At 40.9% G+C, this 10,633-nt stretch overlaps 1 pseudogene; it reads left to right on the forward strand.

Moving 5' to 3' along the window:
- The first annotated feature begins 4,496 nt into the window (after positions 1-4,496).
- On the forward strand, positions 4,497-5,079 carry LOC117707382 (serine/arginine-rich splicing factor 6-like; annotated as a pseudogene).
- Positions 5,080-10,633: the final 5,554 nt, after the last annotated feature.

The following is a 10,633-nucleotide window of genomic DNA, read 5'->3' on the forward strand; positions in this document are numbered from 1 at the left end:
CTTCCTTTCTGCCTCTCTACATCTGCTGTGAGTCCCACAGACCATTCTTTTTAATCTCCCTCCCCCTAACACCTTGCTGTATTCTAGACCCTAACTCCAGCATGCACTCACTGATAACTCACTGACCAATCCTGACAGGGAAGCATGGAAGCTGCTTGTAGATCTTCCCCTCTCCTTCAGTTCTTGTTTATTTGCACCTACCAGTATAATCCCCAACTCTATAGCAATCCTTCTGGGGTAACCACTTTTTATTGTCTCCCCCAATTGCAAGGAGACAGAATAAGCAGAATCTGGTGTAATCTCTTCCCTCCTGTGAACCCTATCATAATTCTGACCTATCTCCATCCTAAATGTCACCTCCCTAAACCCAGAAACCTAGAACCACCAGTGGCAAAACCAATAAGATCCAAGGAAAATTCCTGCCTGACAGCAGTGATGGCTGTTTTCAATTCTCAACATGATTACATACAGGATGAAGTACAATTCAGAATTCATAAAAATTTCGTAAAAGTGTAAAGAGAAGATTAGGACCAGGCCTAGTGGTACAGGTCTTTAAGTGCAGCACTTAGGAAATGCATGCAGATCTGAGTTCAAGAACAGTTTACAGAATAAATTCCAACACACCCAAGCCAAAGCAGTGAAAGATGTAATAGAACCAACCAAGGGGGCATGTTCAAGACTGGGCACATGGATCTAGGTTAGAGTCTCCTTTTGATCAAGATGTAGAGCTTTTGGACCTTCCAGAACCAAGCCTGACTGCATGATGACAGGCTTCCCAACATGGTAACAATGGACTGAATCTCCAAAATGTCAAGCTAGCCCCAACTAAATGTTTACACTTATAAGAGTAGCTTTGGTCATGATGTCTCTTCACAGCAATAAAATCCTAACTAAAACAACATACAGCAATCACACTCTTCAAATATCCAGAGAGGAAACAGAAGAGAAGGAACAGAACTGATACTCAACACAGACAAATGTAGAAATTAGGATCTAAAGCTTTAACCATTGCAATGCCAGAATCTTAGATCCTAGCATAAACAATACAATCACTAACGGCCAGGGCATTATGTCTACACTAGAGTCCAGCTATCCTTACACAGCACTCCCTGAACATTCCAACAGGGCTGAAGCACAAGGAAAGACCTTAAAATAATCTGTATGAAGGTGATAGAGGTCATTCAGGAGAGAATGAAGAAATTCCTTTAACAAATTCATAAAAGTACATACAATAGTGTGAGGAAAGAAAGAAATCCACTAAAGAGATCCAGGAAAACAAAACAAATAGTGGAAGAAAAAGAACAAATTTGTTTAAGGCCTAAAAATAGAAATAAAATTGATAAGGAAACAAATACTGAGTGAATTCAGGAAGTCTTGTACCCACAAATTTTGAATTAATAGAAATTATACCAATGAAACCCTTGAATTTGCATCAGTTTAGTAACAGTTATACAGATTTCTACCAATAGATTATGGCTATGTAATCAACTTTAGCTCTTCCTTCTGTTACAATAAAACCATTATTTTCTCTAGAAAGACAGCCTAATATTAACCACCTCAATCCCAAAGTCCAGGGAATTTGGATGCCGACTCTACATTACCTTCTTCAAGCTGAATATGGATGTTGAGATATTAGAAGAGGAATGAGGGAAAGAGTAAATTGATAAGCCTCTGATGTCTGTCTTACCTGAATCCAGCTGGAAGTCCAGGACATCAGTGGACGTGCAGGTGACAAGAAGATTCATTCACCAAGGCTGTGTATTGTGTAATATAGAAATCTCAAATCAAATTTTAGTATCAAGATAATTATTTTGTTTGATTCTCTGTAATCTAGTCTTCTGGAGGCCTACCTCTGTCATGTCTGATCCATATAATTCTGGAAGATATAACTACTGCTTTAATGACCTTTTCTGAACACACATAGGAAAACCCTTTTTCCCAAATCTGCCTGTCCTTGAGCCAGTAACCAGAAAAGACTTTATACTGACCTTTTATCCAGAGGAATAATATAAGTACACAAGTCATAATGACATCCATTTTGAAAGTTAAATCAATCTAATACAACTGATTAACACTATCTTTCCATTCAGCTCTCTGCCTAGAGCAACCTTTCATTTATCTATTTATCTGTTTGGCTCTCTTGACTCAGAGCAACCTGCAGTTTACTCTTCGAATCTTTAAAGCCTTTTTCATCTGTTCCTGCTGACTTATTTCTTCCCCATTTTCATTACTATGACCTACTGTTCTTGACGCAGCAGGTTCCTGTGGTAATCACCTTTGTTTCACTTCTGAATTTTTGGCAGACTCCTTTTCCAGTAATGTCCCTCACTTTGTTTCTTGTTCTTTCTGCCTTGCATTGAGTGCCAAGTGTTTGGACACACACTGCTCCATGCTGCCCTACATTGGGTGCCAAAATGTCCTAGCTCACACTCCTCCATGCTGCCACAAGTTGGGGGGCCAAATGACCCAGTCCTTTTGGGTCAGTCAACAGGGTCTAGTAAGAGAGAGAGAGAGAGTGGGAATTCAGGGGCAGGAGACTAGAAGAATTGTGACAAGACAGGGTGTGTGATTATGTCCTGTTTATTGAAAGGAAATCATGGGTATATATAAGCATATGCAGGGGAACACAGCTGAAGGCACTTTACAACATGTGCCTTGCAGCTGTGGGCACTAAACAATAAATGAGATATGTGAGGAGAAAAACAAGATTTTATCAGAGTGTGCTCAGCTGTTTTAAGCTGTTAAAAAACAAGTCTCTTGTCAAGCTTGAGATAGCTGCAAAGATGATAGCCACTTTCTGCTAGAAGTTGGCTCCCAACAGTGAAGTCCAGTTTAAAGGTGTGCTTCTCCTGCCTCAATATCTGAATCACTGGTGGGTCTTCCTACATCAAAGCTCCAGAATAGGTGGGGATTTAAATACTCCAAACCAAGCAATAAAGATTTCATAGGTGTATCCTGCATTTCTGAATCATATTTCTTTACAGATATAGTGAAGCTGATAACCAAGAATAGCCATTACACAAGGCTACTGGTGTATATGAATTAGATTTATTATTGTTGTTATTATTTGTATTCATTATTATTATTTCTATTATTATTGAAATTAGATCATTTTCTCATACATACCTTCTGATGAGAGTTTCCTTTCCCTTAGGTTTTATATCAAGCTAATTTGATGAAAGTGTTTATTAGCCAAGGAATGTTCTGGTTCTCTTTTTTTTTTCACCTAACTTATGTGCACTACTTTTACTTATATGTAATAACTTATGTGCATAATGTTACACCTAACTTATGTGTATCATGTGCAAATAAAGATTCTTTCTTCCAACTTTCCAGTATTTATCCTGTTGATTGCGAATTGCCTTATTGCTCCCATGAAGACTTCAGTTGTTTTATTGAGTAGCTTTAAGAAAGTGAGAAACCATGACTTGCTTTTGGGTTTTGTACGATGGCTTTGAGTTTCTCTCTATTCAAGTTGATACTGACTATGGGCTTGTCCTATACTGCCATAATTATATGTAAGTATATCACCTGTGTCCAACCTTCCCAGAACTTTTATCATGAAGTGGTGCCGTCTTAAAGTCCTTACCTGGCCAGTTTAATGATCTTGGCTTTTGGTGGTTGTTTTTCTTTTTCTTTCTTTCTTTCTTTCTTTCTTTCTTTCTTTCTTTCTTTCTTTTTTTTTGTTTTTTTGTTTTCTTCTTTCAGTTGGTTTACGTAGTCAATTATGTTTTTGATTTTTGCATATTGAAGCATCCCTAGACACCTTGGGACAAAGCCTGATTGGATTTTGTAAATGATATGTTTAATGTGTGCTTGAAATCTGTTTGCAATTTTTTAATGAGTATCTTTGCATCAGAGTCCACAAGGGAAATGGATCTGTGGTTTGAGTATCAGTATAACTGTAGTCTCATGAAATAAATTGGACAATATTCCTTCTGTTTCTAGTGTGTGGAATAATTTGAGGAGTATAGGTGGTAACTACTATTGGAATGGCTGGTAGAATTTTGTGTGAAATCGTCTGGCCCTGGGCAGTTTTTGATGGTGATACTTTTAATGGCTGCTGCTATTTTACTGACAGTCTGTCACTATCAGTGTATGAGGACCACCATGCAATTTAAACTGGAGTAGCGTTTCCCTTGCAAACTTAGGTGCCTTTGATTTGGTGCATACATGGTAAGAACTGAAATGTCAGCTTGGGGCCTTTTTCCTTTGATGAGTATGTCATGGCTTTACCTACCTATCTTTTCTGATTAGTTTTTAGTTAAAGTCTATTTGGTTATAGTTTAAAATGTCTACAACAGATAGCATAGGCCAGAGAGTGCATGCACACCATTGTGTGGCTGACTAGGCAGCAGCTGTGGTGTGAGTGGTGAGTTCCGGCCTTCGCCATCCCCTCACTTACAAGCAGCCTTGCCATGCTCCCCGCGCTCCCCCCCCCCCCACACACACATACACCACACCTCATCTAGCCTCAGAGAGAACACCCCCCTGCCATGCAGTTAGTCTACATAGGATGCCTGAGCTACAACTTCAGCTAGGAAAACATTCAGCTCTTTTTCAGTGGCTACGGCTGTCTCTTCGAAATCGACCTCAAAAATTGGTACAGTTTCGTGGAGATTCAGGACTCCAATGAGGCAGACCACGCCGTTTAGGAGCTGAACAGCAAGGGAGCTGTGCAGCCTGAGCGTGGCATGATCATAGAGCATGCTTTAGGGCCTGTGCCAGGACTGAGATGACAACCACTACAGAAGCTGCAGTGGTGGAGGTGGATACAGCAGTCAGAGAACTTCTGGCAAAGACAAATATGGACCAACTGTTCATACAGAATACAGGCTTATTGTAGAAAATCTGTCTAGTCTTTGCAGTTGGCAAGACTTAAAGAATTTCATGCGGCAAGCAGAAGTGACTTATGCAGATGCTCACACAGAACAAACAAATGAGGCTGTAATTGAAGTTGAAGTTAGATCCTTCTCTGACATGAAGCGTGCTTTGGATAAACTGGATGGCAGAGAAATAAGTGGCAGAAATACTAGGCTTATTGAAGATAAGCCAGGGACAAGCCAAAGGCACTCATAGTCTGGAAGTAGACTCAGATCAGGCCAGCCTGATCTACAGAGTGATTTCCTGGACAGCCCGGGCTATACAGAGAAACCCTGTCTCGAAAAACCAATAATAATAATAATGTTGAAGGCATATACGCTGCATTTTCTGCTGAAAAATGATTCTATTTAATAGGTGCTTAGCAGACATTTGGTAAGCTATTTGCTGGTTTAAACTCCAATCAGTGCCCTTTGTATTAGTGGGGCATTTATGGTTAGTTTGAGAAAACAGTGGCATGGATAAACTAAAACACTTCATGTTTTATAAGTAAAGCATTATGAATGCTGTGGAAACCAAGTTAAAGTAAATAGTGCAAGTGTGTAGGAAAAACTAGATTTTCAGTTTCCATGCATCCAAAAGCCCAGTTAGTTGAGACTACAATCAATAATTACCTTACAACCTTCCCATTATTCAGACATTGGTAAAGTCATTTCATCCCAAATACTTGTCCTCATTCTTTAGTAAAGGTGTGGATGGATTGCCTCAGGTATAATACCTTCCTCAGCTGTTATTATATAATCTAGAAAAAGTTGGATTATAGAGTGTAATGTAGAGTTAGTTTATAGGGCTAAATAATCAGGGGACATACAATAAAGCAAGGCTGAGTGGAAAAACAGAGGTTCAAGGGCCTAGGTAGGTGAGGGTAACTGGGAATACTTTAGAACAGGGAAAGGAGAATGCTTTTAAGACATTTATCCTGTTACAAAATCTTAAAAACTAATTCTAGGAATACAGTGTCAAATAAAGCTACTGCTTAAGGCATCTTTTCTTTGATGTGTTGTTTAGATGTTTATAAGAAATAGGTTTATTTTTCCAGTATAAATTTCAGAATTTAAAGAAAATTGTGTCTGGTTATAGTTTACTATTTTACCAACTTAAAAGCAAATGTGATGGCTCTTTAAGAATTGGGTTTGACCAAAGTTCTCTTTGTTTTCTGGGAAAAGTACATAAAAGCTTTCTGAGCCACAGCCTTTTAACGGGGGAGAAGACTAATAGTAAAATTTGAGTTTCTGACTGCATGCAACTTCAGTTGGGCTTGCCTTCTGTTAGTGTGGTAGTACATGACAGAGGCAGTAGACTACTTTTTAGCTTCCCTAATACAATGAATAGGTAAATGCCAATACCCATACAATTTTTCTAGTGGGGACAAAGGCCATTTTATTAAAAATCTAGGCTTTTATACCTGTAGACCCTAGTTATTAAATGCACTAAACAAAACAAACAACTGCATTTAAAGGATTGACCTTAGCAGAATTGACTGACTTAAAGTGTTTTAGTTCTTTACTGATGAGTGAATTCAGTTCCCTACCAACTAACGAACATCATCTAAGAATCTCACCCTGCACACAATGGTTGGTGCCCAGGGTAGATTATCAACAACACCAACTGATAAAAAAAGAACAAGAGAAGTGTGGAATATCTTGAGTCCTGTTGGATGTGATAGTATTTCTTGATATGTATTCCACAATGGTTGACCAAGTGTCCCTGTGGGAGAAAGAAGCATGCTTTGTGTATATGCCCAATGGTGGTATTGGCAGATCATGGGGTAAATTGATTTTTAACTCTCTGAGCAATCACCATAGTCATTTACATATTGGCTATGAGAGTTTGCATTCCTAGTAGCAATGGAGGGCTGTTCTCCTGGGTGCACATCTTTGCTAGTGTGAGCTGTCCCTTGTTGTACAGACACTGGCCATTCTGCCAGACATAAGGTGGGATCTCAAAGTAGTTTTGATTTGCATTTCTCTGATGACTAACAATTTTGAACATTTCTTTAAGTGATTCTTAGACATTTGAATTTTCTTTATTGTGAATTCTCTATATCTGTACCCATTTTTAATTGGGTTACTTGGGGGTTTTTTGACATCAAGGGTTTGGTTTCAGATCCTGGGAAAAGGGACTGATGTGCATATTTTACATATCAAAACAAACCAGGCCTCTAGGTTCTTGGAGCATCCCTCAATCCCTACCTAGCATACACTGCCCCCAACCTTGAATTTACCAGCCCACAGGCTAGGCTGTCCCCCGAAAGGGTCATTCCTATATAATTCAGACCTCTCTCTCTTCTCTCTCTTCTCTCTCTCTCTCTCTCTCTCTCTCTCTCTCTCTCTCTCTCTTCCACTTCTTGCCACATTCACCCTTTCTCTCTCCCTACCACTCACGTCCATGTCTATTTCCTTGGCCTTCTTCCTTTGTGCCAGTGAACTTGCCAGCCTCAGAGCAGCTTCCCAATAAGCCTGCCTTAATATATTCTAATCTGGCTTGGATTGGCTCACTTCACCAGCGAAGAAATAACCTATCATCAGGTTTCTTAATTTAAACAAAATATAGTTATTATATTAGCCCTCACTCAGATGTGGAATTGGTAAAATCTTTTCTCATTTTGTAAGCTGCTGCTTTGTCCAAATGACATTATCCTCTGCCTTACAGAAGTTTTTCAGTCTCATGAGGTCTCACTTACTAATTGTTGATCTTAGTGGTTACATTATCAATGTTCTGTTCAGATAGACTTCTCCAGTGCTAATGAATTCAAGGCTATTCTGTACTTTCTTCTTTTTTTTCAGTATACGTGGTTTTATGTTGAGGTCTTTGGTCCTGTTGAAATTGAGTTTGTACAGGGTAATAGGTTTGGATATATTTGCATTTTTCTACATGCAGCCATCCAGTTTCTACAGTACAGTTTGTTAAAGAGGCTGTCTGTTGTTTGTTGTGTATTTCTGGCTATCTATCTATCATCTATCTATCTATCTATCTATCTATCTATCTATCTATTTATTTAAAATATATTTCAGATTTTATCCCCTCACCCAATTCCCCCCACTACCCAGTAACCCCCTATCCTGTCCCCCCTCCTTCCTCCACAAGGGTGTGCCCCCACCTACCCTCCACTCCCTCCTCGCCACCCTCGAATTCCTCCCTGCTTGGTGTTCAGCCTTCATGGGACCAGGGATCTCCTCTCCCACCCATGCCTGACAAGGCTATCCTCCCCTAAGTATACAGCTGAAGTCATGGTTGCCTCCCTTTGTGCTCCCAGGCTGGTGGTTTAGACCCTGGGGAGCTCTGGTTGGCTGGCACTGTTACTCTCCTAAACCAAAAATTAATTTCTGATACTTCTGTGGGTCTGAGTCTTCAGTTTGATTCCACAGAGCAATAAATCTCTTTTTATACCAATTCCATGCTGTATTTTCAGTTCCCAAGCCAGATAATGGACAGTAGAGCATTACCCATATCCGGGACCTTGGGGTGGGGCATGACATGGTGGGGTGTAAGGGGCTCACAAGAGCTCAGCAGGAACGAAGCCACTCCCTACCCAAATCAGGCTTGTGCCTACTCAGCTGCATAGAGACAAAGACAAGTCATGATAAAGGCAGTATGTGTTCTATTTCCTTGACAGACAACTGGCTTCTCAGGAATCATGGGATCAGCAGTCTACTAATCTAGCTGATAACCTTGGAAGGCCCCTATCCCCACTGCAGCACTTCTTCCCTTTTTACTTTCTTCCCACAAATGCCCCACCCCAACTCCAGCTATATAAGCTAGCCCAGTTATTTCACTAAACTAGCTGACTTTGATACCTGCTGTAGTCATTGTCTCCTGAGACCCTGTTCCCCAGTCATCCAGATCAAGAGCTAGATGAACGAAAATTGACTCCTATGAAGGCAAACAGCACTGAAATCTGTTGCTTATAATTTTAAAAATCTATGATAGCTCCGGCTATGCTCTGGAATCCATAGCCACCCTTTCTTCCTTGCCCTGTGCAGAAAATGGCCATCTGGCCCTGGTTCCCTGTTGGGGACCGCACTAATTCCACGTTGGGGTGGCCAAAATAAATGTTGCAGCCCAGGCAAAATATTGAGGCCTGGGCCGACCCACGTTTGGGCGGCCACTGTATCCCGGCCCAAGCTGCGGCTCCGGTCTTCAGGTCGGGGGTTCAGCAAGAGCGAGGGTTGAGGACGGACTCGAAGAATGGAGACCAGACAGAGTGTAATTCAATCCCGTTTATTCTTCAGTCTCTCTTCCTCTAAGTGTCTCTTGTCTGATTTCCCTCTATAGTCTCCCTAATGTTTTCTCTCTGCTGTGTCTCCCTAATGTCTTCTCTCTGCTGTGTCTCCCTAATGTCTGATCTCTGCTGTGTCTCCCAAATGTCTGAATACTGATCTGTTCTGTCTCTGCCTTTTATATGTCTCACTTCTAAGCCACGCCTCTAAGTTACACCTTTAATCATGCCCTTAGGTCTTGTCTCTAACTCTGATCTCTATACTTCTAAATTATACTCTTAAATTACACACCTTTAATCTCACACACCTTTAATCTCACACACCTTTAATCTCAAGGTATCTAAACCAAGATTATCGGAGTGTTCTCAGCTGTTGTAGGCTATTGTAATCCAAGTCTCATGTCAGGGTATATGGCTCAAGATGGCTGCAAAGCTGATAGCTGCTTTCTGCTAAAAGTCGGCCCCCAACAGTTCCCTCTGCTCACTTGCTAAGGCACCCAAACACGTTCTTCCATGAATACCTGGAGCTACTACTCTTGTTCTACATGTCATACATATCCCACCATCCCCGGTGCTGTTCTGCAGACCATCAATGACCCTACCACAGTTTTGCCCTATCTCTTGCCCACATAAATCTTCACAAATGGAAAACACCAGACAGCCTTAATATTTAATACCAGCCAGATTTGTATTGGTGAATCTCCAACCTCAATATGCCCATGCAAAGAACACACAACTCAGTTATATTTATCACCTGCATGCCTAGATTGGGCAGATTTCCCACTACACCACTCTCTTCTCAAGCTATGAGATCCCTGCTACTTGTGGACCCTCTATGCTATGTAGTTCTGCTCCATCTTCCACCTCCTCTTCCTCCATTTCCTCTTTCTCTGTTCCTCCTTCTAATCTTCCTTTTCTTTCTTCCTCTCTCCTTCTCTAAAACATCTAGTCCTGCCTTTCCCTTCCACTGCCCAATCACAGGCTCTAGCCTTTATGTCACCAGTTAAAATGAGGAGCACGTTCACATAGAATCACCTGAGTAAGAGACCTGCTCTTCCTCCGGGATAGGATTAGCATCAAAATACAAACACCAAGGCAATCCATGAAAGGATTCCATAAACACATTCCATCTTTCTAATTCATATCAGATTTTATTAGGATATAGTTTTGTCTAAAGAGCTGGTTTTGGCCATTGTCTTAGGGTTTTACTGCTGTTAACAGACACCTTGACTAAGGAAACTCTTATATGGACAGCATTTAATTGGGGCTGGCTTACAAGTTCAGAAGTTCAGTCCATTATCATCAAGGCTGGAACATGGCAACCTCCAAGCAAGCATGGTACAGGAGGAGCAGTGAGTTCTACACCCTCATCTGAAATCTTCCAGGAGAATACTGGCTTACAGGGAGCTAAAATGAGGGTCTTAAAGCCCATGCCCACAATGACACACTTCCTCCAACAAGGCCATAGGTACTCCAACAAGGCCACCCCTCAAGGTACACTTCCTGGGCCAAACATATCCAAACCATCATAGC

Source organism: Arvicanthis niloticus, chromosome 4, assembly GCF_011762505.2.
Source record: "Arvicanthis niloticus isolate mArvNil1 chromosome 4, mArvNil1.pat.X, whole genome shotgun sequence".
NCBI lineage: Eukaryota > Metazoa > Chordata > Mammalia > Rodentia > Muridae > Arvicanthis > Arvicanthis niloticus.